This window comes from Dendrobium catenatum, unplaced genomic scaffold (genome assembly GCF_001605985.2).
Source record: "Dendrobium catenatum unplaced genomic scaffold, ASM160598v2 fragScaff_scaffold_763, whole genome shotgun sequence".
In the NCBI taxonomy this organism is placed as follows: Eukaryota; Viridiplantae; Streptophyta; class Magnoliopsida; order Asparagales; family Orchidaceae; genus Dendrobium; species Dendrobium catenatum.
In genome coordinates this window covers 854,587-882,092 of record NW_021319225.1, presented here as the reverse complement: position 1 = coordinate 882,092, position 27,506 = coordinate 854,587, and the positions used below count along the sequence as shown (strand labels likewise).

The following is a 27,506-nucleotide window of genomic DNA, read 5'->3' as shown; positions in this document are numbered from 1 at the left end:
GAATTAAAATCCAAAAAATACAGGAACAAAAGAATATAAAATATATAAATTGCATAAAAGTATCATATAACATCAAGTTCAGCTCTAATTTTTTTCATTCTTAGTTGTCTGCTCATCTACGTTTAATTCCTAAAGAAAGCTAAAATAATTAACTCAGAAATCATCTGTACTATCATTACAAATGTGATTTTTAGTTGAGTCATGGTCATAACAAATTGGTCTCTTTCCTGTAGGGTCCAATATCTCTCAATTTGCTGCTTCATTTATTTCAATCATCTTCATCTTTCATAAATGGATGTCATCAACCTAAAGATAATACTCCAAAATTTTAAGAGGAGATGATGGTGGCGTGCCACTTTCTAGTGATCCTCTAGGACAACTACAAAGGTGGTTGCTACAGTGAAGGCTGTGGGCTAGAGGTCGAGGCAATCAAGAGAAAGTTGTCGCAGCTTGGGGATGTAAGAAGGCTTGATTTTTTTGGGGCTTTTGTATCGGATTTAGGTAAGTTTTAAATTAATAATATATATATATATATATATAGAGTGAGGCGTACGTCTCATGCCAGCGAGACGAGGCGCGCCTCATCCAAGATGAAGCATAAGCTTCATTAAAAAAAGCTCGAGGCGTTAGCCTTGAGGCATATTTTACTGGAATTGCGCTGAGGCGGGCCTTAAGGCAAGCCTCATGTTGCGCAATTTTGAACGGAGACTTGAGCATGATTCTACTCATTTACACCTCTAATTGAGAGTATGATGAAACCAGAAAAACAATATAGCAAAACCCACACATAAGCCTCTTTAAAATAAGAGGCTCTGCCAAAAATCAAATTCAGATGGATAAAGATTTTACAAGAAAATAGCAACAGCCGGTAAAATGTCAAGCACTCTCAATCTATGCACATTTTCTGAGAAGAGAGCATTCTAAAAAGAAAAAGAAAGCAGGAACAAAGACAGTTAATATGAGGCCTAATCTTGCAAAACTTGCAAGTAACTCAAGAGCACGTATCTATATCCAAGAGTTATAGAGTAAAGCGAAAGAGATTCCACATTTTGTGGGTAAATATCCTTCATATAAGACAATGCATTAAAAATATATCTTGTCAAAGGAGATGAGGGAGAATGAAATCAAAAGTTAGTTAATAAAACCCCACAAAAATTGGCATCAAAATTGAGAGATGAGAGCATGAAACTGAGATCACATAAGCTCCCGAAATCAAAGAATATAGGGTAAAATTGAAGGCCTTAAAAAAATTATTAGAATATACAAGAAATGAGAAAGAAACCCCCAAACTCATGACATTACAAATCTAGAAAAAGCAGTACCACTGCAGCGGTTCACTAATAAATCTAAGCTTTACTTGTACACCACACCATAATCACATGAGGAAGAGGAATTGCTGGCTGGTTGTTAAGCATGTCATTATAATGCCCATCATCATCATCATTAGCCATATGCCTTTATCATAACTATTTGGGATCCACATAATGAATCCTCATTTCTCATACTTGTTTAGTATTATTTGAGGTTTTATATATATTCATCAGAAATCATTTTGAACAATTCTATCCGCTAACACTAATTTTATCAACTAGTCTAATTTGCACATTTTCAACTATTAATTGTACATAGCCAAACCAATTGAGATTTTTTTTTTCTTTTCAAATATGTCGTCTTCGAAAGATGACACTTCATATAGAAATGTGAAAATGCTTAGGAGATCAAGAAATTTTTTGGCTTGCTAAACTTCTTAATATTATTTTGAAGACAAAAGATGTCAGATGAGTATTGGCTCTTACTTTTAAGAATAAAAATGATGCACAAGAGTGTGTGAATTATGGTAGAATTAAATTAAAGTATCATACATTAAAATTATACAACACCGGTTGCCTGAGAATTATCAGGCCATCCTTTATGTTCACCATTGAAAAATGATTATGAGAAACCTAGGTAGTAGAAGATCAGTCAGTCGTTGGCAATCACATTATTGAGGAAAACAAAATACAACTAACTAACAAGCAAGCTTCGAATTTTCAATATAACTATCAGCCATTAATTGTAGAAATATACCTCACCATTCAGATATTGCTTCTCATTGCAAATTTAATTCCCACGCACACATGAAACGATTTTGGCATAAAACAACAAGAAATTTTTTGACTTATTAAACTTCTTAATATTATTTTGAGGGCTAAAAAGATGTCAGATGAGTGAAGGAGCATTGATTCTTACTTTTAAGAATAAAAATGATACACACTCGTGTGTGAATTATAGAAGAATTTAGTTAATGTATCATTCATTAAAATTATGCAACATCGGTTGCCTAAGAATTTTCAGGCCATCCTTGATGTTCACCATTGAAAAATGAGTATAAAAAACTTGGGGAGAAGAAGATCAGTCATTTGTTGGAAATCACCAACCCAATTCTTTCGAGAGATCACATTATTGCAGAAAATAAGCAAGCTTTGAGTTTTGAATATACCTATCAGTCATTAATTATTTCATCCCATCAATCCAAGCCGTCCCTTCCCTTTTGATCCCATGGCCAGCATGAAGATCCATGGAAGGCTCACCTGAATCACACCAATCTCCATCCATGTTTTGGTGGTTGATTTAGTAAGAATTATACTAGTACAATCATACATTATTTTGTAATTATTTGTTTCCTTATTAAGATATTTTGTATAGATCTATAAATAGAGAGAGCTTTATGCAATAAAATTAGGCATTTTCCTTCTCCAATTATCTGAGTTTAACATATACCTCACCATTCAAATATTATAGCTCATTGTCTACAATGCTTCATGATTTTAAAAGTGGCATGTCTGATAAATATAGAGAAATTCTGGAACAATCAATCAGCAACATGTATTAATTATTTTAATCATAGAGCATTCATTCAACATTTTAAATGCCTTATTGTTATCGAAATTAAGAGAGGATTGTTGGATTTCTCGTCGAGATGCTTGATCCAAATATAAGTATGCAAGATTTAAAGATCTATTTTAGTTATCTAATTAATGCCTAGAAGTTTTCAATTACACTTCAAGTGCTTGATCAGGCTCACTCGGACTCAGATTGGACCACTTTTCGCGTCATTGAATTTGTCTAATCGAGACATACAACGTGGCTATAACTTTGCAAAAGTCAAAGCTCAAATGGTCCCAAAATTAATTTTGGAAGTTTCCGATTCAAATATACATCAAGATTCATTCCTGATCGAGAAAGCACGATCAAGGCAATTCTCGATGATGTATTACATATGCAAAACAAAGGGTCTAGAGAGAGTTCAAAAGCCCTTGGATATTCCCAAAGCTAAAGATAGACAAAAGGTAAAAGAGATAGTAGATCAAGCATCCAAAAAAGTGGGTAAAAATAGCTGACGGCTGCATCAATTGTTACTAAAGGCCATCCTTGATGACTTGTCAATATAATCAAAGGGTGTGGAGGAAATCATACTGGGGGACCAGCAGCACTACCACTAAGACATTCCCCACAGTAAAGGAGTTACTTGCCTTCACGTTGATCTTCAGATCCCCTTTCACTTAGAGAGTCAAAAAAATTCATTGTTCATGAATAATTCATATTTAGGCATCGAATACATGTTGTACTATAAAAAACATAGAGATACTCCACAGCAATGAGCAACCCTGCACAACCAAGCTAAATTCTAAATCATTATCAACATCATAATCTTCCTTACAATTTTTAAATCCTGAAAGAAATAGTCTCAGAATTATTAGTCTATTACCCATTATGAGTACGACACCAATCTTCAAATATATGTGTGTGCGAGTGTATAGAGAGAGAGAGAGTGCACTACTAACAAACTCATTAGGGATCTTCAGACACGACATCAAACATGGAACTTGAGAACTATCAAAAATTACTTCTCTGGTACGAATTGCATTTATATAAATTATAATGAAAAAATAAGTATCCAACAACAGTTCTTTGTTACCAACAACAGTTCTTTGTTACCAACAAAAACATGAATCACTATCAGATCATGTGCTTCAACTCCCTTAATCTCCATCACAATTTCAAATATATCATTGTTGCGTCCTAGAATATTCACGGTGATAGAGAAATACAAAGTTTAACATCTTACCTTTGTAACACAATCCAACACATAATCAGATAAAAGAGAGGGTGCAGCATTCATAAGAGACACTAGTGTTTACAGTCGATTGCAAAATGAGAACCTTCCTTGGGGGGAAGGCCTTAGCCTGATGTAGCAAATATACATCATATAGAGTGCATTACATGGTGGGAATTAGAAGAATCAGTATTGACATATTTGTTTGGTTAGCAAGACCATAGTCGACAGATGAGGGAGGTGGTCAAGGCTACCAAGTCTTGAAAATATATGACAAGACAATTGGTGGCTAGGAGTAAGTCTGGCAACAGTCGGTGGCCGGGCGGTGGTCGAAGAGGAGCTTGGTGGCAAGAAAGATCTCATATTTCTCTAGCTCTCCTCTCTTATTTCATTTCCTCTCAAGTATTTTAGTGTCTTAATGATGTCAGAATTCATAGATCTTTGGTCCGTTAGATTACTCTCGTCGAGCCGCTCGATTCGACTATAAGCATGTCACACTTGGAAAACATTTGGTCACCTAATTTAGTTTAAACCTTCCAAATGCGCTTCGGGTCTTTGATTTGGACTCATTTGGGCTCATATTGAGTCGAATTTGGTGTCGTTGGGTTTGTCTTTTCGAGATGTTTAGCTCGACAATAAGTTAGCTGAAATCAGAGATCGGATGGTCCCATATTTAATTTCAAAAGTTTCCAATTTGATTTTACCTCGAGATTCATGCCCAATCATGATTATTTTTTTATGACAGATCAATCATAATTTTTCCTCTCTACCTCTTTCTCTTACTCTCATCTTTAAATGCTGTTTTTTTGCCCCCTATGCAACTCCATTCAATATGAGAGAAAGATAGAGCATAAGCATTCACTTCAATCGAGCAACCAACTTCGTAGGCAGAACTAATAGTACAGGATCCATGATGTATGAACTTTTCCGTCTCTCACTGTTTTTGTCTCCCAAGGCCATCCCTCTTTAAGGTCAGCATAGGCTAAGAAGATAAATAGGGAACATACCCTTAATTAAACCCTTGCTTCTACTTGAGAAAAGAAAATGTTACAAAACCATAAAAATAACATGCAGACTAGTAATTTCTTGAGGCAAATAATGCAGTTGTCTAACAAAATAATGGGGAGCAATCTTCAAACTTGTACAAGATTAGCTCACAACTGTCCAACCCAACGATAACAACAACAACAACAAGCTTTTATCCCTATACATGGGTTATACATGAATCATTTTTCTCCATTGTGTCGTACTAAAAGTCAAATTCTCATTTAAATCAACTAAACAAAAGTTATTTCTAATACTTTCTAACCAAGTCTTTTTATGTCTACCTCTTTTAAAACATAGGTCAGATCTACTCTCCCAACCGGATCATCGAAAGGTCAGCATTTTTTGTGATCAAACAATCTAAGACAACTCTCTCTAATCTTATCTGCCATTGAAGTTACTTTGACCTTTTCACGTATATGCTTGTTTCGCATTCTAAGTTTTGCTACTCTTTAATTCCCATGCAAATGGGAGATGTGGTTGCCTGAGATGCTCTAGGCCATCCAAACATCCCATGTCATAGGAAACATAAGGAAATTTCATAGCCGCCATGTGCTGTCAACAGCTAAATTCTAAATCATCACCATCATTGCTCTCACAACTTTTCACTCATAAAAGAGATAATCACAGCACACTACTAAATGTTATTTGTATGACACTAATCTTCAAAAATGCCATATAATTAGTCTTTTTCAATTGTGTTTCATGTGGAGATGAAGCTACTGATAGGCCTTCCATCTCTAAATGAAAAATATTAACCCCCATCAGTGCAATTTCAAATTTCCAACTAGCAAAGAAATATAATGGATACAGAAGCACTTGAATTTCTAAGGTAATGATCAGGAAGAGGTAGCGACACTTGGGTTGCCAGTAAGACATGCTGAGCATTTTTTTTTGCAATAATATATACAGCACAGTGCTGAGAGAGAGAGAGAGAGAGAGAGAGAGAGAGAGAGAGAGGACAATATAACTACTGAATTCCAACACACAAAAAACAGCTTTCTGAAATTCCTCTCACCTCAAGGATAAATAGGGAAAATCATAACATGGATTGCCTGAGAATTTTCAAGCCATCCTTAATGTTCGCCACTGCAAAATGAGTATCAAGAAACATGGGTTGCAGAAGATCAGTCACTTGTTGATCAATCACCAGCCCAATTCTTTCAAGAGAAATCTTGATGATTACGGAACACAAAATACAACTAACAAGCAAGTTTTGAGTTTTGAATATAACTATCAGCCATTAGTTGTAGAAATATACCTCAACATTCGGATATTGCTTCTCATTGTCCACAATGGTTCCTTATTTTTAAAAGTGTGGCATGTCCATAAATATAAAGAAAATCCAGAACAATCCAACAGACGACTTATATTGATTATTTTGATCATAGAATGTTTGTTCAGCATTTAAATACCTTATTATTGTCAGAAGTCGACGGAGGCAAAGAAGCTTCGTCATATAAGCGATTACTGCCACAGATCAGACCAAAGAAGCAAGAAGGAGAAATTATTCTGTGCGGAGTCCGGACGTAGCAATAAATGCTAAACAACACTCACTGTGCATCAACAAAGATCCAAAGACTGGATTAGAGGACCTCAATCCCTAACAAACAAGCCAGCATCGAAAAATTATTCTGTACGGACACCGGACAGTCCGGAGGCCAATCATAGCTCGCCACATCACTTTTTTTCTACCAGTTTTTGGTACCACTGTGTACCGGATGATGTTGCACATTCTAGTTAGCCTCCGGACCAGACATCAAGAAACATGTAAACATAATCGATAAACAAAGTAGAATATCACCCAAAACTCTTTAAATCTACCACCTTCAAAGCCTTAAAGCTGCGGGCCATTCTTGATGAAAAAGAACAATGTGGCATTCTAATGAGTAAGGAACTTTTATTTGGTCCGGTGCAAGGACCTAGAGGAAGGTTCGGTTTTGACTAAAAAAGTGCAAATACCGAGTTTTTTGAAAAAATACCGAGTTTTTCAAAAAACTCGGTATTTGCACTTTTTGACCTATTTTTGCCTAAAACCGAACCTTCCTCTACATCCAGTGAAAGGACCTAATAATTGCTCGAGAGACAGAGAGATGCCAGCAACGTGAGATATTGTAGAGTGAATCCATTAAGAAAGCTAAAGAACTTGCAATGCAGAGAACTAACAAATATGCTGTAGCATTCACTGACAGCAGAAACTACAAAATAGATAAGCCTATAAATAAAAAATCCAAACACTTTTAGTAACTCCTATGATAGCTTTCGTTATTCAAAAGCATCTGTAAGAATATCTCATTGACTCTCAAGAGAGCAAAAGGGGGAGAAAGAAAGAGTGTTTAAAAGTTTTTTAATCTTCTCAGAGAAAAAGGTTAATATATCAATCCTATATTTCATTCCTATCACTCATACCAACTTATAAATTATAATATTTCATTCCTGGCTCTTGTATTTGATCTATGGATAATAGACATGAAATATAAAAAAATTTAGGTGTTGGATAAAAAAATGACATAATATAAAATGGTCCGTAGGTTAATCCCTATTTTTTTAGTTCAGATTAAACAATAACATTTTTAAAACTCGTGCATTTGAAACCCTTTACACCCCTCTTATTTATAAATCAACATCATTATAATCTTCCTCACAATTTTGAACTCATAAAAGAGATAATCATAACACTCTATTTACCTTTTATGAGTGTGGCACTAATCTTCAATAATAGTTCAATGATTAGGCTTTCTGAATTGTATTTCATGGAGGAAACGAGGCTACTAATAGTATATCCATCTATAAACCAGTAGTATTTTATTCTTCAACGAAATTTCAATTTTTTTTTATAGCAAGGCTGTCATTCCACCAATACATTAAAATTATGAAATAGGAGTGTTTACATCAATAAGGTAAACATTTTTTTTTTTTTGCGCTAAATCCACCAAAACAAACTCAACGACATGGATCACAATATAAAAAAGGAAAGAAGAAGAAATGAATAAGAATAAGGCTAAGATGATGACAATGAATCCACGACATCAGACAAGCAGAAAAGCTTTGCAAAGCTTGAATTACCAACATATGTCAACTGTGGTTGACCGAGAAACTCCAGGCCATCCTGACATGCACCATTTAGAACCAATTAGGGCTGCAAACGAACAGCGTCGAGCCAAGTATATGAATGTTCATGTTTGTGTTCATTTATTATTTAGGTTATTCGAGTTTGGTTCGTGTTTGATTCGAGCTTTATTGTTTGTGTTCATGTTTGATTTGTTTAAATTAATGAGTGTTCATGTTTGGTTCATGTTTAGTTCGTTTGCTGCTTATCGAGCTTTAAACAAACAAACCTTAAATAACTATAAACGAGCTCTGCTTCTAGATGTTCGTTAACTTAACAAACTAGCTTTATCGAGCCTCCTAGCAAATAATTATATCGAGCCTCCAAGCAAATAATTATATCGAGCCTCCTAACAAATAATTATATCGAGCATGTTTACAAACATATTTAGTGAATTTTTTTAAAATATCAAACAAGCATGTTCATGAACATGTCTAACGATTATTCTTGATCTATCAAATGAGCAACTTCACTAACATATATAACTAGTTTTTTTGAGCTACCAAATGAGCTCGTTCACTTTAAATTCTAAATCATCATCATAGCCCTCCAAACTTTTTATTTAGAAGAAATAATAACACACTAGTACATTTTATGTTTATGGCACAAATCTTTATAACTGCCATATCATTAAGAACTATATTAAATGATGAAAACGAAGTTTTAATTATACTATTGCCCAACCAAAACATGAATCACTATTACATCAAGTGAAAGAGACTACAGCATTGTTTGGGACAGCTTTGTTATTGATTTTTAAAACTGTTTCCTAATAAAAAAAAAATTATTTAATTTTTTTACTAAAAATTACTTTAAAAAGCAATAAGAAACTATCCTCATATCTCGATTTCCCTCTAAATTTCAAATAAGTGGTAACATGACCTCTCTCTCCCTCTCATCTATAAATGCCGCCGCCTTTTTTTTCCCCTATGCAACTCCATTCAATATAAGAGAAAGAAGATATGTATTCACTTAAATCGAGCAGATGGCTTTATAGACAAACCAAATAGCAACACCAGGAAACTTTTCTATCCCTCAATATTTTTACTACTCTGCTCTCCCAAGGCTAAAAGAAGAAACCCTTCCCGGGAGCCACTAGTGTATATATAACATAAGAAACAACCTCATTAGAATTTAGACCCTTGCTTGATCAAAGAGAATGTTACCATAAAAATAATGTTCAAACTCGTAGAAGATCATCTCAACCATGCCCAAACTGTCTAACCCAAGCTGGATAAAATAAAGATTCAGAAAAAGTTAGGTACACAGTTATAAGATCCACAACCTTGCCCAAACTGTTCAACCTAAGCTATTTTTTTCGTACAACGCCCCAGAGCTGTGGAAATGTCACACCGCTGTGAGCTTGAGCGCCACAGCGCCCCAAATTGGTGCCACAGTGCTGCGAGAAGAATAAGTAGTAGAAGAAGAAACAATAACAAGAAGGCTTAGATGACAATGAATCCATGACATAAGACGAGTAGAGAAGCTTTTCTGCACTTTAATTCCCATCCTAGTGAAAGATGAACTTTCCATAGAAACTCCAAGCCATCCAGACATGCCATATCATAAGAAACATAGGGACATTTCATCGCCCTCATGTACAATCGATGGCTAAATTCTAAATCATCACCGTTGTTGCCCTCACAACTTTCACTCAAGGAATAGATAATCACAGCAAACTACTACATTTTATTTGCATACCGCTAAACTTGAAAATGCGAAATGATTAGACCTTTTAAATTGTATTTCTAGGGGCAGATGAGGCTATTGATAGGTCTTTCATCTGTAAATGAGAAATATAATCCCCCATCCGTGCAATTTAAAATTTCCATTCATCTTGATAGATTGTGAGAAAATTTACCAACATGCATAAAAAATAGAGCGGAGACAAAGGCTCTTTAATTTCTAAGGTAATGCATAAGGAAAGGTAGAGCACTCGGACAGCGAGTAAGATATGCTAAGGATTAATATATAAACATATCATCACAAATTACCATACCAACTGCATCCTACTTCAAGAGTGAAGGAGAAAGAGTACAATATGACTATTGAATATCAACACTAATAAATAATCAGCATTCTAAAAGCCCTCCAACCTCAAGCATAAATAGGGAGAATCATAACATCGTTTGCCTGAGAATTTTCAAGTCATCCTTGATGTTCGACTTTGCAAAATGAGTATAAAGAAACCTCTGGGTTGCAGAAGATTAGTCACTTGTTGGCAATCACCAGCACACCTCTACCAACAGATATCTCGATGATAACATTACTGAGGAAAATAAAATTAAAGTAAGAACATCCATCACTAAAACAAAAAGAAATGGGCTTAACGCTGATCCTTGATGTAATCCAACAAAAGAAAAATAGTTGATCAAACAACCTTGTATTTGAGCACATATTAAAACTCTTGTATACATATCCTTAATGATTTAAATATAAGTGTTGCGTGCTAGAAATTTGGAGTAGATAGAGATTGTATTTCATGACTAGAAAATTTGAGTTGGGAGGGTTTCAATGGAAGGCCGATATCAACTCCCTCGATCATGGATTGTTTATCAAGCATTTGAGTGTCTTAATGATGTTAGCATTCAACAATCTTGGGCTTGTTGGATTAACCTAGTCAAGCAGCTCAATTCAACTATAAGTATGTCACATTTGGATATCATTTAGTCATCTGATTAATGTTCTGAAGCTTCCAAGTTTCAAATAGGCTTTGGTTATTTGATTTGGACCCATTTGGGCACTGATTGGATCGAATTTGGTGTCGTTGGATTCGTCTCCTTGAGATGTTCAATTCGACTATAAGCTTGCTGAAATTGAAGTTTGAATGGTCCTAATTTTAATTTTGAAGCCTCCGACTAATATTTGCATCGAGATTCATGCCCGATCAACATAATTTTTTGATGATATATCAATTAACATTACTAACTCTTTTCTTTTCTAGATCTCTTTAGAGCACTTCTCATAAAAGTTTATCATATGCTTACTCTAAATAAATATCATATGTAGATCGTCTTATTCTCTCTATACTTCTCCATCAAACCTCTCCACAAATATATAGCTTTAATCTAAGAAGCATTAATATCACATCATAAACTATGCTCAACTATTCTCTCACATAATTTTAATGCATGATTCGTTAACTTAATTCCTCTATATTCGCACAATTTTGTGCATCACCTTTTTTTTTTCTTTCCTATAACTATTGAGTAGAATTTCTACTCTAATTTTGTGCATCACCTTGATTCTTAAAAAAAATAAGAAAAAAAGAACCAACACACTCATTCTATTCTCATTTGACATATTTTCTTTTTGTTGTGATTGTTATCAAATGGTAGCATCTGTTGCTTGTGGATATCAGGTCATCTTTGATGCATCATCATTCTCAATTATAGATTGGAGAACTCAACAGCAAAAGATTCGAGTAGGCAATGCATCAGGACATCAACAATTAAAATTTGATGTTAGTCACAACAACAAAAGAACTTAGTGCAACAACCCAATGAGTCAAGCTTCTTCCACTCAATCTCATATGCTGATCCGATTTAAATATACATCAGCAACTAATCAAAACGGGAATGTTATAGGAACTTTGAGAGATTAAAGCATCCAACCGTGTCCATTGTGAAACATTCAGAACCCAAAAGGACAGAAAATTTGTCAAAAATAAAAAAGAAGAACGAGAGACCAATAATAGGCATAGAGGTCAGATGATAGCAAAATCCATCAAGGCAAGTAGAAAAGCTCTCTACTGACATCCATGCATGAATCAACATTTTAATAGCAGCTGTCATTGCCTCATAAGCTGCAGAACACCCAAAAATTTCAGATCACAAAAACACGAAATCTCAGATAATAGCACCCCTCAAAAAAAGAGCGTTGTGAGAAGATAAAGTCGCCATTCGTATTTAAAAGCCCATTGATATGCAGGGCAGATAAAGGCAGAAAGCGAGTTTTCACGCTCATGTCACATCAAACAACCATCAAAATGCTAAAATAGTTACCTCAAGGGGCAGATCAGATAAAAAAGAGGCAAACAGAACGAAAGTGAGCCCAACCCCACCCAATCGTATTTCCCGGTGAAAATGAGGCAACTGATAGGATTTCATATAAAATGAGGCAACTGGTAGAATAAAATGGACTTCAGGAGCTAATAGACTTGCTTTAAATGTAAGATAGGAGCCTTCTCTAGCATCCCTATCCCAAACAATCTTTTTTTTGGGGGGTTATTGCATACATAACATCTAAAACTATTAAAAAGACATGTTTAACGCCTAAACTTCTACATTTACAAATTAGCACCTAAAACACCTCTTTTAATCAATTCTAACATTCCGTTTAAACCTTCGGTCAAAAATCACCATCAATGACTGTCTTTCCCATCAATGGCATCCTTTCACAGTGAATACAAGTATCTCTTCACTTCAATGGAGTGATAGAATAGAATGACAATGAGATTTTAGGTGGTATATTAGTAAATATAGAACTTTATGTGTTAAATATGTATTTTCAATAATTTTAGATGTAATGTATGTAAAAATCCCTTTTTTGTGTGCGTGTGGAAAAATTAAGGGACAGCGCCCATTTTCATAACTATAATGAAATGTTACAAAAGGTGACCCAATTACAACTCAAAAGATCGAAAAAGAAAAGGACATATCAGAGCAGTAAATAAAAACCAAAACTATATCGGGTCAGTTAGACCACAATGACAAGTAAATTTAAACCACAGAGCAAAGAAAGGGAAAAACATTCTGGACTCAAAAGGCCGAACAAAGCTCCCACCATGAGTTGAAGTAATCATCCAGGATCAGATCAACCCGGTTGCCGAGCAATATAGCTATCAAATGGTAAAAAAGAATATGGTTTGAAGAGCATAACAGCGCAAACAAGATCACAGAATAACAGTTGTTAGGAGAAATGCAGCATGGTTGCTAATATAAAGCTACGGCCATCCAGGGTTGACGTAAGAGCATAATAGCCTCATCACCGTCCAGCAAAGCCAAAACACCAAAAAGAACCCGATAGGAACAGTGAAAACAGAACCGCTCCACTCACGAACCAATGATGATGATAAACTCCCTGCAGCTTTTCCACTTTTGAAGTTTAGACATTAATGCTCGATATATGATAAAATAGGTTTCGTGGGGAGTTTGAAATTCATTCCAGAAAAGTCTAGCATTCCTTTCTTGCCAAATAAAGTATACAAGACAAGAGATAGCTAGCTAATGCACGTGAACGATCACTGGTCAGGCCCCAAAACAGTCATCAATATTCGCCATATTCCCAAAAAATCTTTGAAAGATAGCTATGTTAGAATGCCTTTTGAAAAGTAAATTGTGCACTTCAAGAAATCAAGTTATAAATCTCAAGACCAGACTTGAGTAGAGATTGTTTGGCAGTTCAATGCACAACTCTTAGGTTTTAGTTTTCCCTTCTATATTTCGTTCAGCTTCGTTCCTTTACATAAGTGTAGAGTTTTGCACGAGTTCTTCTTTGTCGATGTTCCACTTTGCTCCTTGACGACATTACATTCCTGTTGGATCGGAAATTATGACATTTTTTGATCGGAAGCAACAACAGGAGCTTGCTTGCTGTGAAGGTAACTTTCTCCCTTTCGTGCGCTTCTTTGGCCAAATCCCGTAAATCTGTCAACCCAAAGGATTTCAAAAATCCGGAATTTACCACGAAAAGAGGGAATTTTTGGTCAACTCCAGCTTTGATTTACCGTGAGATTTAGTTTTGCATTTTTGGTTGTTTGGCTGGATTTAGCTCAAATCTGGCATAAATCTAGCATCCAAACAACCCCATAAACTTTATTTGAGACAGCTTTCTTATTGCTTTTTAAAACAAATTTTTGTTAAAAAAAAAAATTGCACTAGAAAAGTGCACCTACCGCAATTCCAAGGCATGGAGGATTTTGCCAGCTAGCAATAATGCAGACCACAACTGGGATTACAGTCACACAATTATTTTTAAGACATTTAAGCCAATCAACAGATCAAGGTGAGTTCCATGAGAACAATTGATTTGCCAAGACTTCGGAAAAGTTGAGAACAAGCTTCCACTTTGATCTCTCAGCTACAGCCATAAAAAGCTAAAATCATGAATTCTGCACAGGTTGCCTATTGAAGCTTTATGTCTCTGGCATTACGGCTAGGGCGGGGTAAACTGATTTCATAAACAAAAAATAATATCACCCATAACTCTTTCACCTTTATGCGGCAAGACCTTGTAATGCAGAGTATTATCCATATGCTGTAACATTCATTTACAGCAGAAACTAAAAAATATATTGGCCACAAAAAATAGTAAATCCCAACCATTTTAGCAACTCTCTTATCTCCACACCATGGTAGCTTTATTGTTATCCAAAAGAATTTTTAAGCATATCTCAATGACACTCTTATTAAATAGCACTTATCAGTTACAGATATGAGTTTCACAAATTTGGAACATTTGAGTGCAGCAATAAAAAATGGTCCTCATCGTATAACTATTTTAATTCTTTAAAATTTTGATGGACCAAAATAATCATTTAATATTGCTGAGGGTCATTTTAGGCAAAAAATCAAGAAATTATTTTGATCCTTTTCACGAATATAAAATGTTAAAAAAAGAAATATCATTCTTATTTCCGTGAGGGAAAGAGGACTAATCCCTCTAACTTGGTGTAAAACAAAAAGTTTTAAGAGGCTCTTATGATGTAATAGACATTTTAGGTCTACCTCTACCTTTCTTAACATAAGCCAAATCTAATACATCTACTCTTGTCACTCTGTCATCGAAAGGCTGCCATTTTATATGACCAAATCATCTAAGGCGACTCTCCCTATTCTTATCATCCACTGGAGCTACTCCAACCTTTTCATGAATATACTCATTTTGTATCATGTTTCAAGAGTAAAGCCACTCATCCACCTGAGCACCCTCATCTCTACAACACGTAACTTAATATTTTGTTTCTCGTTTAATGGCCAACATTCTACACTATAAAGCATTGCTAGTCTCACCACCATCTTATAAAATTTTCTCTTAAGTTTGAGTGAGAATTTTCTCACACAATAAGCCTAATGCATTCCTCCATTTCAACCATCCAACTTGAAGTCTATTAATAATATTCTCAACTATTTCACCATCACTTTGAACAATAGACCCAAGATATCTAAATCGTATACTCTTATTAATGACTTAGTCGCCCAAAGTCACAATCCCTCCACTAAATCTATTACAACTAAAATTACATTTTATATATTTAGTTTTAGATATACTCAAATGAAAACCTTTAGACTCTAAGATTGACCTCTATAATTCTAATTTACCTTCGACTCCCTCTTTAGTCTTATCAACAAAAAGAATATCATCAGCAAAAAGCATACAACAGGGTACAACCTTTTGCAAATGTCTAGTGAGAACATCCATGACGAACGCAGAAAGATATGGGCTTAAGGTTGATCCTTGATGTAATCCAACAAAAATAAGAAAATACTTTGTCAAATCAACTTGTGTTTGAACACAAGTAACAAATCCTTCATACATATGCTTAATTACTTGAATATAAGCATTATTAACCTCTTTCTTTTCTAGAACTCTCCATTAGCCCTCCTCTTGGAACTTTATCAAATGCTTTCTCTAAATCAATAAATACCATAGGTTGATCCTCCTTACTGTAATGAAAAAATGAACTCAGAGCTGGAGCATTCATAGATAGCAGAAATTAAAGAATAAATTCATGAAAGCATATTGAAATAATTACCTGCTAACCTGCCTAACAACATTGCACAAAGGTCAGGATTATGACATCTGACAGACTCCAAAGGAAATGAGTGATGAAAAAAGAAAAGGCTCAGATCGTCATTGGAAAACATCACATAGAGAGAAAGCGTAAAAGTTCCTACCAATCATTTAGATATAATCCTTTGAAAATAAATATTTAGCGGCACCTATTGACTTTTGAAAACATTCTTCATGTCTAACCATCACATGGAAAGTAAAACTGCTATGCATAGAGATATAAAGGGCAGTAGAATTATCTTCCACATCACAGCTAATTTGTCTTGAATAAAAAATAAACACGGCACCCCTCTTTATAAATAAAAATTAACGCAGCTGAAAGTAAAATAAAATCCCAAAGAAGCAATTAAAGAAAATAACCCGCTAATGTTGGATACACCACTTGAGGTTCTGCGGCAAAATTTGAGTTCCCTATTTTCTTTTGTTGAGAAATAAGCTTCACAACTTAACAAAAGAGAGTATTCAGTAGCTAAGAACTTTTCATAATCTTGCTCACCACCTAGGAAAAAAAGCCATAAAATAGAAAAACCTAACTTTGAGGCATACCGAGAGAGATGTAACAAAATAATTGACAGCCAAACTTGCAAAAGTATATGCTCGCAAACATATATATATTTTTTTAATATATTAAAAAAGAGTAAGAATCCTAGAGAAAGGAAATCATCCGGCCTCTACAATGAAAATAGAGAAATAATGTGATTAAAAGCGTCTTGCAAAGAAATTCCTCCAGATCCTCCTCCTGAAAAGAATCTGACACAAAGTTGGAACGTGCAGGTAAACAATTAAATATAAGCAAGTTCTTGAAGTAGCGGCAACATTGGTAAAAGAAGCAGTACTGTGGGAAGTATTTAATAGCACTACAACTACGTTTTTAGTGGGGCCTTGTTGTGTCCTGGAGTATTCACTACAGTAGAAAAATATAAAGTTTAACATCTTTACTTTGTACGAAGATCCGGCACGCAATCAGATAAAAAGAGAGGGTGTCATTCACTAGAGACATCAAGATTTTTACGTGGAAAACCCCTGAAAAGGGGGAAAAACCATGGGGCCTAGCCCAATTTGAATGAATCCACTAGTATTGCAGTTGATTACAAATGAGGCCCTTACTTGGGGGAAGGCCTAAACTTGATGTACATCTTATAGATTCGACTATAAGTATGTCACGTTTGGAAACCATTTGGTAATTCAAATTGTGGTTTGAACCTTCCAACAAAGCTTCAGATCCTTGATTCGGACTCATTTGGGCTCGGATTGAGTCGAATTTGGTGTCGTTGGGTTTCGTATTTTCGAGACGCTCAATTCGACTATAAGTTTGCTGAAATCGAAGGTCATATGATCCCGGATTTAATTTTGGAAGTTTCTGACTAGATTTTGCCTAGAGATTCGTGCCCAATCAAGATAATTTTTTTGATAACATATCAAGCCTCATGCCATCCTTGATGCCTCTCTGCTGTAGTAGAGGAAGAATTAACTAAGGCCAAATTGTCAATTGTTACCAGTAACTCACTGCCTTCCCAGAAGTAATTAATCATCTAGTAGCCAGAGAAAAGTAGCAAAGCTAAGCAGCAAGAACCGATAATGGATAAGAAGAAGAAGAAGAAGAAAGCAAAAAAAAGAAGGGTCACATGCCAACGAATCCCTGACATAAGTAGAGAAACTTTGCTAAACTTTAATTGCCATGCTAATGGGAGATGTGGTTGCCTGAGAAGTTCCAGGCCATCCAGACAAGCCCTATAATAGGAAACATAGGAACATCTCATAGCCTCCATGTGCAGTTGATGGCTAAATTTTCAATCATCATCATCATTGCCCTCAAAACTTTTCACACATAAAACAGATAATCACAGCACACATGGTCATGTAATGCCACTAATCTTGAAATTACCAAATTTAAATGAAAAATATTATCCCCCATCAGGGCAATTTCAATTTTCCAACATACATAACAAATAGAATCGAGATAGAGACTCTTGAATTTCTAAGGTAATGAACAAGAAGAAGAATCACTTGGGTTGCCAGTAAGATATACTGAGCAATTTTTTTTTTATATTATATTATTTATGCAGATCATCTCAAACTACCATGGTTTCTGCAGTCCTTTAGGACAGAAAGAGAGAGAGAACAATATGACTTTTATTCCAACAAACAAAAAATGCAGCTTTCTAGAAGTACACTCACACCTCAAGCATATAGAAGGAAAATAATACATCGGTTGCCTGAGAATTTTCAGGCCATCCTTGAAGTTCGCCATAGCAAGATGAGTATAAGAATCAAAGAGAAATATTAGCGACCACATTATTGAGGAAAAAAATATAACTAACAAGCAAGTTTTGAGTTTTGAATATAATGATCAGCCAATAATTGTAAAAATATGCCTCACAATTCGGACATTCCTTCTCATTGTCCGCAATGGTTCCAGATATTTAAGAGTGGCATGCCCCATAAAAATGAAAAAATTTTAGAGCACTTCATTGTGGACCGCATACTGAGCATTTGAATGTCTTAATGATATCAAAATTCAGCGATCTTGGGCTCTGGGATTCGTCTCGTCAAGCCGCTCGATTCAACTATAAGCATGTCAAGTTTGGAATACGTTTTGTAATCCAAATTATGGATTAAACCTTCCAAAGTCGCTTAGAGTCTTCGATTTGGACCCATTTGGGCTCAGATTGAGTAGAATTTGGTGTCATTGGGTTCGTCGTCTCGAGAAGTTCAGTTCGATTATAAGTTTGCTAAGATCAGAGATCATATGATTCTGAAATTAATTTCGGAAGCTTCCAACTTGATTTTGCCTCGAGATTCATGCCCGCCAACATAATTTTTTGATGATAAGAATCCAAGAGAAATATTAACGACCACATTATTGAGGAAAACAAAATACATATATAACAGAGAGAGAGAGAGAGAGAGAGAGCAGGGGGGAGGCGGAATAGATTCAAATCCTCCTGAATTAGCAATGTCTGTTGCATGGAGCTTCAATAAGCAGATATCCAAAGATGCCTCCAGCACTCAATCATAGAAAAAGAGAAAAAGCTTTCACGCTGCTATCTCAGCCCTAATAAAAAAAATGGAAGAAACTGTTACTTGCAGATATCATGCATCTTTAATGCCTCGTCATTCTCAATTAAAGATATGAAAACTCAACCATGGAAGATTTGAATAGTCAATGCATCACAGCATCAACACTTAATAAAATAGATAAGCACTGGCAATTAAAATTTAATAACAGCAACAAAAAGAGAACTTGGTGGATCAACCCAACGAGTAATGCTTCTTCCACAACAATATCATATGCTGATCCACTATAAATATAAATCTACAACTACTCAGAACGGGAATGTCATTGGAACTTCAGAGAGAATAATGAACCCAAAAGAACTGACTAAATTCAAAAAGTAAAGAAGAAGAATGAAAAACCAAAAATAGGGATAGGGGTCAGATGACAGGAAAATTCCATCAAACAAGGCAAGTAGAGAAGCTTTCTTCTGATAGCTATTTATGCATCCCCATTTTAATGGCAGCTGTCATGAACTAAAAAGTTGTAGGACATCCAAAGATTCCAGATCAGAAAAATAAGAAGCATAGGGATATCAATGTGTTATGCGTGTATAGTGGTTGATCATTAAATCATCATCATCATGCTGTGTATGGAACTCATAAAGAGGAGAAAGAACCTCAGATAATAACAATAAGAATAATGCTCTTATTTCTTGGGGGACATTTAGGCCAATTAAGGCAAACTCATCCACACATCACATTCACAAGACTTAAACCCAAAAGACTTCTTGGTTGGTACCCAAAGCTCCCAACCAAAAAGACCAAGTAAGCTGCCTGAGAATAATGCTTTACTCCCCAAAAATAATGAGCGTTATGAGAATATAAAGTTGCCGCTAGTATTTAAAAGTCTTTTGAGAGGCAATGCAGATAAAAGCAGACAAAAGGAAACTAGGATAGTAGAAAGCGAGCCTCCATGCCAATATGCCACAATAACTAACCATTAAAAGGCTAAAATAGTTGCCTCTAATGGCCTGTTTGGATGAAGGAATTGAACTAATGAATCCTGCCAAACGCTAAAAAAAAAAGCAAAGTTAAAAGGTAAGTCTACGCTCCGCTTCACCGCGTTTTAGACTTGTTTGTCCTAAATCCTGGATTTAGTAAATCCAGATAGATCCGCGGAAATAAAGGAGAAATACGAAAAAGCACGCAAAAGGGGTGAAAGATCGCTACCACTCAGCGAGCGAGCTCCCTTCGTTACTTCCGATGCAACGTCGGTCAAAATTTCGTGACTACCGTCGTTTCTTGAATTTTGGGGGGCAAGGATTTGGGGAAGACAGACGAGTTTTTCCGACATTATAGACAATGATGGAGAAAAGCATACTCTGAAATCATCAGCAACGCCTCTAGGGCATCCCAACAATAAACGAGACGGAGAAAGATGTTAGAAAAATCATTGCGCTCCAAAAGATCATCTTTGATATCGCTGATTCTTAAGTGACTCCTTTACAGCCCTAAAATTTCTGCGCCTCCTCCAGCTTGGCAAGGCAGGGAAAAAAATCCTTCCGTCCACATCACCCTTCACCGGAGCGCCAGCGAACTAAGCCGGCTGTAACCCTAGTTTTGCTGCGCCAGCAAACAAGGCCCGCGGTAACACTATATATATATATTTTAACCTTGTTTGTGTATGTCACTTTGATTAGTAAATACTAAATGATCCTTTGGATAGTATTCTATCAAATTACTCCCTTCCTTCATAATCTCATATTCAAAATAATTTAATCCCACACTAATGACAATTTCTTCTTATAAAAATCTACAATCTCACTCAAATCTCCCCATGGTATAATCTACATAATGCCATCAATGCCAAGTAGAGCATTAACCAAGTTTAGAGTTGCAAAATAAATGCTACACTTCTCTCCTTGGAAATCACTTCAAAAGCTTAGATTTACAATTTGATCTAGATTGAATTTACAAGTTGTTATTTATGTGATATCAAAAAAAATTAAACAAAATACCTTGCTATAAAGTTTTATGTACATAAACGAACCGTTTATTCGACTGTTAATTTAAGTTACTTAAAAGCCCATTTGTTCTAATACATATAATGTAATTTATTATAAACTATCACTTTCGTTAATTACACCTTTTAAATTAATTCAAATATTTTTCATATAAATTAAAGATGTTTTTGATTGGAAGACTTTATGAATTTTATTTGTTTTTCATTAGCAAACATACATACAAGGGGCATTATAGCACCAAAAAAAAAAAAAATCTTGCCATATTCTCCTTATCCCCATAATATCCCGTATATAAATTAAGCTAGACTTCCTCACAAATTCATTAAGTGTTTACTGACCCGACCCGAACCCGACTCGAAAAATCCGAGTTTGAATTAACCCGTTTAACAAACGGGTCGAATTCGGGTTTCAATTTTCAACCCATTTAAAAAACGGGTCGAATCCGAGTCAACCCGGTAACCCGAAATTGACCCAAGCTGACCTGCATACGCCTCTGCCCGTTTCATTTTTCCCACGTGGGAGGGAATCGAGGGACGTCGGCGTCACGTCGCGTCGTCGCAATGCCAACCGTTCGCGTCAGGTCTACAACGTCAATACTGCACGTCTAAGCAGCTACGCCTTCGCCGGAGCGCGGGAGCATACATACGAGGCTACGCCTAAGCCCATGTCACGCTCGCGCGAACCGCATGGTCGATCGGAGCGCGGATGCTCGCCTACGCGGACCGCGTGGTCGTCGGAGCGCAGGAGCACACCTACACGCCTACGCCTGAGCCCAAGTTCGCGGGTCAGGTCGGATCAACCTAGTAACCCGCGCGGGTCGTGTTCGGGTTAAAATCTCTAACCTGTTTGACTAAACGGGACGGGTTCGGGTCAGCCCGTTTACAGTCGGGTCAACTCGAGTCAGACCCGAACCTGATCCATTAACCCGAATTGACACCCCTAGTTTCAACCATCCAATGCTAAAATATAGGACATCTCTTCTTATGGGATAATAAGGCACAAATAATATAATTATTATATTAAAATAACTATAATAGGTTCTAAAAACAGAAGTTAAGATTTTCAGGCCCTAAAGATGATATTGGCAGCATTTTTGAAGCATGACAATGAATCATCAAGTGATGTAAGTTGATGAGTTTCCTATTGCTTGGGGTACCATATTTATATGAGATGACTAGAGTATTCATGTCTGTAACTTGTAAAGGCTACATAATAAATTCTGTCTTTTGGATTGTCAGTGCATGAATAATAAGGTCATTTAGCTTGACAGCGAAATCAAAAAGAAAAATAGGAACATTCATTCTGCATGATGGCTAACATTCCTCTCTGACTCTGATCCTTCAGACACCATCTCATCATACCCAAGAATCTCAGCTCCTATCTTGCAAAAACCTTTACGTTGATCTATGTCCATAGGAAACATAAAGATACTCCACAAAAGCACTGCACAACCGTGCTAAACTCCAGGCAATCAAGAATGCCATACCATAGGAAGCATAGAGATATTCATACTGAATTCTAAAAACATCATCATCATATCCCTCTCAACTTTTTACTCAAACAAATAACCACAACACACCACTACACCTTATATTTATGATACAAATCTTTGCAACTTTCATATATTTAGGCCTTCTTAATTGTATTTCATGATGAAAATGAGGTAATTCATAGAATTTCCATATAAAAAAGCAAAAATATTATACCTCATCAATGCAATTTCAGTTTTCCTTTTTCTATCAAGAGTGTGAGATGCACCAACATGCATAAAAATTATAATCGAAACTTAGACAATTGAACTTATAAAGTAATTAATAAGGAGACTCTGCATAATTTAGTTTCCAGGTAACTAACCACTGATGCGGATATCGGTACGAAGATTTGACGTATCTATCACGGGAGACATCTCCATTCTAATTTTAATCTGATAGTACAGACCTCAGTAAATTGGAAGTATTTTATTCTTCAACGAAATTTGAATTTCTTTTTTCATAGCAATAGCGTCATTCCACCAACAGATTAAAATTAGAATGGAGACAGGGCAATGTTATAGGAGTGTTTAAATCAATTAGTTGAACAATATTCTTTTCACGCTAAATCCACTAAAACAAAGTCAACGACATGGATAACAATCCCAAAAGGAAAGAAGAAGAAGGAAAGAACAAGAAAGAGAAGCCTAAGATGATGACAAAGAATCCATTACAACAAGAAATGTTGTGTGATAGAAAAATCCCTCTCAAACTTAAAAGGATAAATTCTATAATAAGTTGGTGTTGAAACTTGCAATTATTTATGGTCAAAATGTTGGCTATTAAAAGAGAAGCATAATATTAAGTAGAGTGTCGAAGAGATGAGGATGCTCAGATGGATGAGTGGCTTTACATTTAAAGAAAGGATAAGAAATAAGCATATACGTGAAAATCTTAGAGCAACTCCGGTGGAATATAAGATTAGAGAGTCACCTTAGATCAATTGGTTTCGTCACAAAAAATGGAGGTCCTCCAACGACCCAGTTAGGAGAGAAGATGCATTAGATTTGATGGAAAGAAAGAGGTATACCTACAATAAGACTTGGCTTAAAAATATTAGAAATGACCTTCCCTTATTAGATTTAAATGAGAATTTAGCCTTTAACAAGACACAAAGAAGAAAAATGATTCATATAGCCGAACCCACATAATGAGATAAAGGCTTATTATTGTTGTTGCTAAATTCTTAAATCATCAGGATGGCCATCCAAACTTTTTACTTAGAAGAAATAATCACAACACACTAGTACCTGTTCTATGGCATAAATCTTGATAACTACAATATCATTAGGAACTGTTTTTCATAAAGAAAACAAAGTTCTAATCATACAATTGCGATATAAAAATAAAAAATAGTATCACCATTCAATGCAGCTCCACTTTTCCTTTTCATAGTGAATAATTGTAAGAATGCACAAGCAACAACAACAACAACATCAAGCCCAAATCCCACTATGTATAATCACAACACACTAGTACGTGCTCTATGGCACAAATCTTGATAACTACAATATCATTAGGAAATGTTTTTCATGAAGAAAACAAAGTTCTAATCATACAATTGCGATATAAAAATAAAAAATTGTATCACCATTCAATGCAGCTCCACTTTTCCTTTTCATAGTGAATAATTGTAAGAATGCACAAGCAACAACAACAACAACATCAAGCCCAAATCCCACTATGTAAGGTCATGCCCTTAAACTACATTATGACCTACTAAGTCAAATTCTCATTCATGAATGTACCAGCATACATAAAACTGAACTTTTTTCCATTAAATAGAGAGAGAGAGAGAGAGAGAGAGAGAGAGAGAGAGAGAGAGAGAGAGAACGTTTTATAGCTAAGGAAGTTGAATCACCTCAACACGTCCATGCAGACAGACCTAACTATCCATCGCAAGACAAAACATCTTAATAGGTTGCCTAAAAGCTTCTGACAATTATTGAGGAAAAGAAATAAAACATCTCTATCAAAATATCATCATGTCCAACAACTTTTCCACGTTTCATTTTCTTTAAAATATCTCTATCTTCAATTTTACAAATATTTTCATAAAAAAAAAAAAAAATCACAATTTTCATTTAGGATGTTAAGGTAACTAAAGTCAATCATATACTCACAATCTTCATTGAAACGTTTAACAAAATATCTCATATACCTTTGTTGAATATCCTCTTCTAATAAAAACACACTTGATCTTCAAACCTAATGCACTTCCCTTGAACTAAATTCTTACATCTCCTATCACTTTGTTGGGTCAACTTACATATATATCTTTTGCTCTCCTTAGTTTGTAACATATTATATAAATAATTAAAAACAAAATTTTTTTTCATCACATATTGCTATCTTAGTATTAAAGAATATGAGAAAGCGATTGACTTTAGTGACCATAGAATTCTAAGCGAAAATAAAGATTTTTATTTTTATCAACGTATCAGTAAAACTGAAGTTAGAGAGATTAAAAAAAAAAAAATGGAAAAGCTATCAAACCTAATGATATCCCAATAGAGGTGTGTAAATGCTTACGAGAAAAAGGAATTTTTTGACATACTAAACTTCTTAATATTATTTTGAAGACTAAAAAAATGACAGATGATGGAAGAATGAGTGTGTTGATTCATATTTTTAAGAATAAAGGTGATGCACAAGATTATGTGAATTACAGATGAATTAAATTAATGTGTTATACTTTAAAAACTATGTGAAAGAGTTCTGGAACATGATACTAACTTTTCTAAAAATCAATTTGGATTCAGGCCATGTAGGTTTACAAATGCATTATGAGTCTTCTGATATTGTCTTAAACATAGAACTTGAGAACTATAACAAACTACTTCCCGGAGACATGAATTGAATTTATAGAATACCTTCATAGAAATTGCAATGAAAACATAAGGATCTACCAACAGTTCCTTCTTACCAACAAAAATAAGTATCACAACTAGGTTATGTCCAAGACATATCATCTCTCTTAATCTCCCTCTTAATGTCAAATATATGATAATTTGTCCAATTTGTCCTCTACCTCTTTTCCTCCCTCTAAACATTTTTAGGTTGTCGAGGAGAGTATTTAACTTTTAAGTTTAGGGTTTTAAATAAAATACTACCTAGATATTTCGCCCTCATTTTACGATGACCATATGATTAAAGTTTAGGTTTCCTATAGGTGTGAATCCCTATAGTTAATTAACGCTAGCAGCATGACCTGGAATAAAGTTAAAAGTTGCAAAGATGTAGAAGTATAAGACCCAACCAATGCTAAAAGAGAAAGAAAGTGAGGAAGCGTGTTACTGTCAACAAATGCAATAGGCATCTTCTGACATTGCATTAAACATAGAACTTCAAAACTATCAGACTACTTCCCACCGATAAGAATTGCAGTTATAGAATACCTTCATAGAAATTATAAAGAAAACAAGAGGATCAACAATTCCTTGATACCAACAAAAATAAGAATCACAATCAGGTCATGTGAAATACACTATCTCTCTCTTAATCCCACTATAAATTTCAAATATATGCTAATTTGCCTTATCTCTAAATGCTGCCTTATTTTTCCCTCATGTAGCTCCAATCAATACAAGAGAAGAGATAGGATATGCATTAACATCAACCGAGCAGCAAAACTTTATAAGCAGACATAATAATACAATATTCATGACATTTTAACTTTTCAATCTCTCACTGTTCTAACTGCACTGCTCTCCCAAGGCGGTTCTGCTTTAAGGTCAGCGTAGGCTAAATTCTAAATCATCGGGGCATTATTCCCATCACAACTCACTCATAGAAGAGAAAATCACAGCAAACTAAACATGATAAGTCTTCCATCTGTAAAAGAACAATATAATCCCCCATCCGTGCAATATAAATTTTTCATTCATATGGGCGGATTGTGACAATTTTCCAAAATGAGAAATAGAATGGAGATAGGGGCTATTTAATTTCTAAGGTAATGCATAAGGAAAGGAAGTGCACCCGGATTGCCTGTAAAATATGCCGAGAATTTATATATATATATAACCTCAAATCACCATAGAAACTGCATCCTGCTTCAGGGAAGGAGAAAGAGTACAATATGATTATTGAATTCCCACACTAACAAATAAATAATCAGCTTCCTAAAAGCCCTCCAAACTCAAGCATAAATAGGAATAATCATAACATCGGTTGCCTGAAAATTTTCAAGCCATCCATGATGTTCGCCATTGCAAAATGAGTATAAGTAAACTTGAACTGTAGAAGATCAGTTCCGGTTCCGTATCGGAGGCGTATGCGCGTAACGGTGTATCGAATACAACATGCCTTCATAAATAGGTGTATCGATGCAACATAGACCGTACTTCACAGAAAGAAAGAGAGAGGGCAACATGACTAATAAATTCCAATAGAAAATAAATAACCTGCTTTCTAAAAGTCCCCTCACCTTAAGAATAAATATGGAAAATCATAACACTAGTTGCCTGAGATATTTCAGGCCATCCTCGATGTTCGCCAATGCAAAATGAGTATGCAAAAGTTTATTTACAAAAGATTAGTCATTTGTTGGCACCTACCAGCAAAATTCTTCCAAGCGAAATCTCAATGATTACATAACTGAGGAAAACAAATGACAACTACCACTATAGCAATTAAGTGTAAAAATATGACTCACCATGCAAATATTTCTCCGCATTGTCCACACCAATCCAATACTTTTTCAAGTTAAGGGCAATTTGATTGCAAGAAGTATATCATGCAATTTGACTGCAGGTGGCTTTTTCTATGATGTATTCAAATCCATCTGAATTCCCAATGCTGTTGCATGGAGCAACAATAAAGAGATATCCAAAGACACCACCTGCAGCCAGTCATAGAAAAAGCTTTCACCCTGTCCACTATAATAAGGCCCTAATAAAAAAAAAAGGGGG

The 27,506-nt window shown here is 35.3% G+C and overlaps 3 long non-coding RNA genes across 3 annotated transcripts in view; 1 reads left to right on the top strand and 2 right to left on the bottom strand.

The window, feature by feature from the left end:
• Positions 1-1,235: 1,235 nt before the first annotated feature.
• Positions 1,236-21,360, bottom strand: LOC114580115. The gene is made up of 2 exons (XR_003701392.1): positions 20,271-21,360; positions 1,236-6,696 (listed from the first exon to the last, which is right to left on the bottom strand). It is a non-coding gene; the product is annotated as an uncharacterized LOC114580115 (long non-coding RNA).
• On the top strand, positions 6,696-8,929 carry LOC114580116. Its single transcript, XR_003701393.1, has 2 exons — positions 6,696-7,072; positions 7,205-8,929. It is a non-coding gene; the product is annotated as an uncharacterized LOC114580116 (long non-coding RNA).
• A 4,647-nt stretch (positions 21,361-26,007) lies between the features above and the next one.
• The window catches only part of LOC114580117, a 12,492-nt gene continuing 10,993 nt past the window's right edge, over positions 26,008-27,506 (bottom strand). The window contains exon 2 of the long non-coding RNA XR_003701394.1: positions 26,008-27,436. This is a non-coding gene — a long non-coding RNA (uncharacterized LOC114580117). The remainder of the gene's footprint in view (positions 27,437-27,506) is intronic.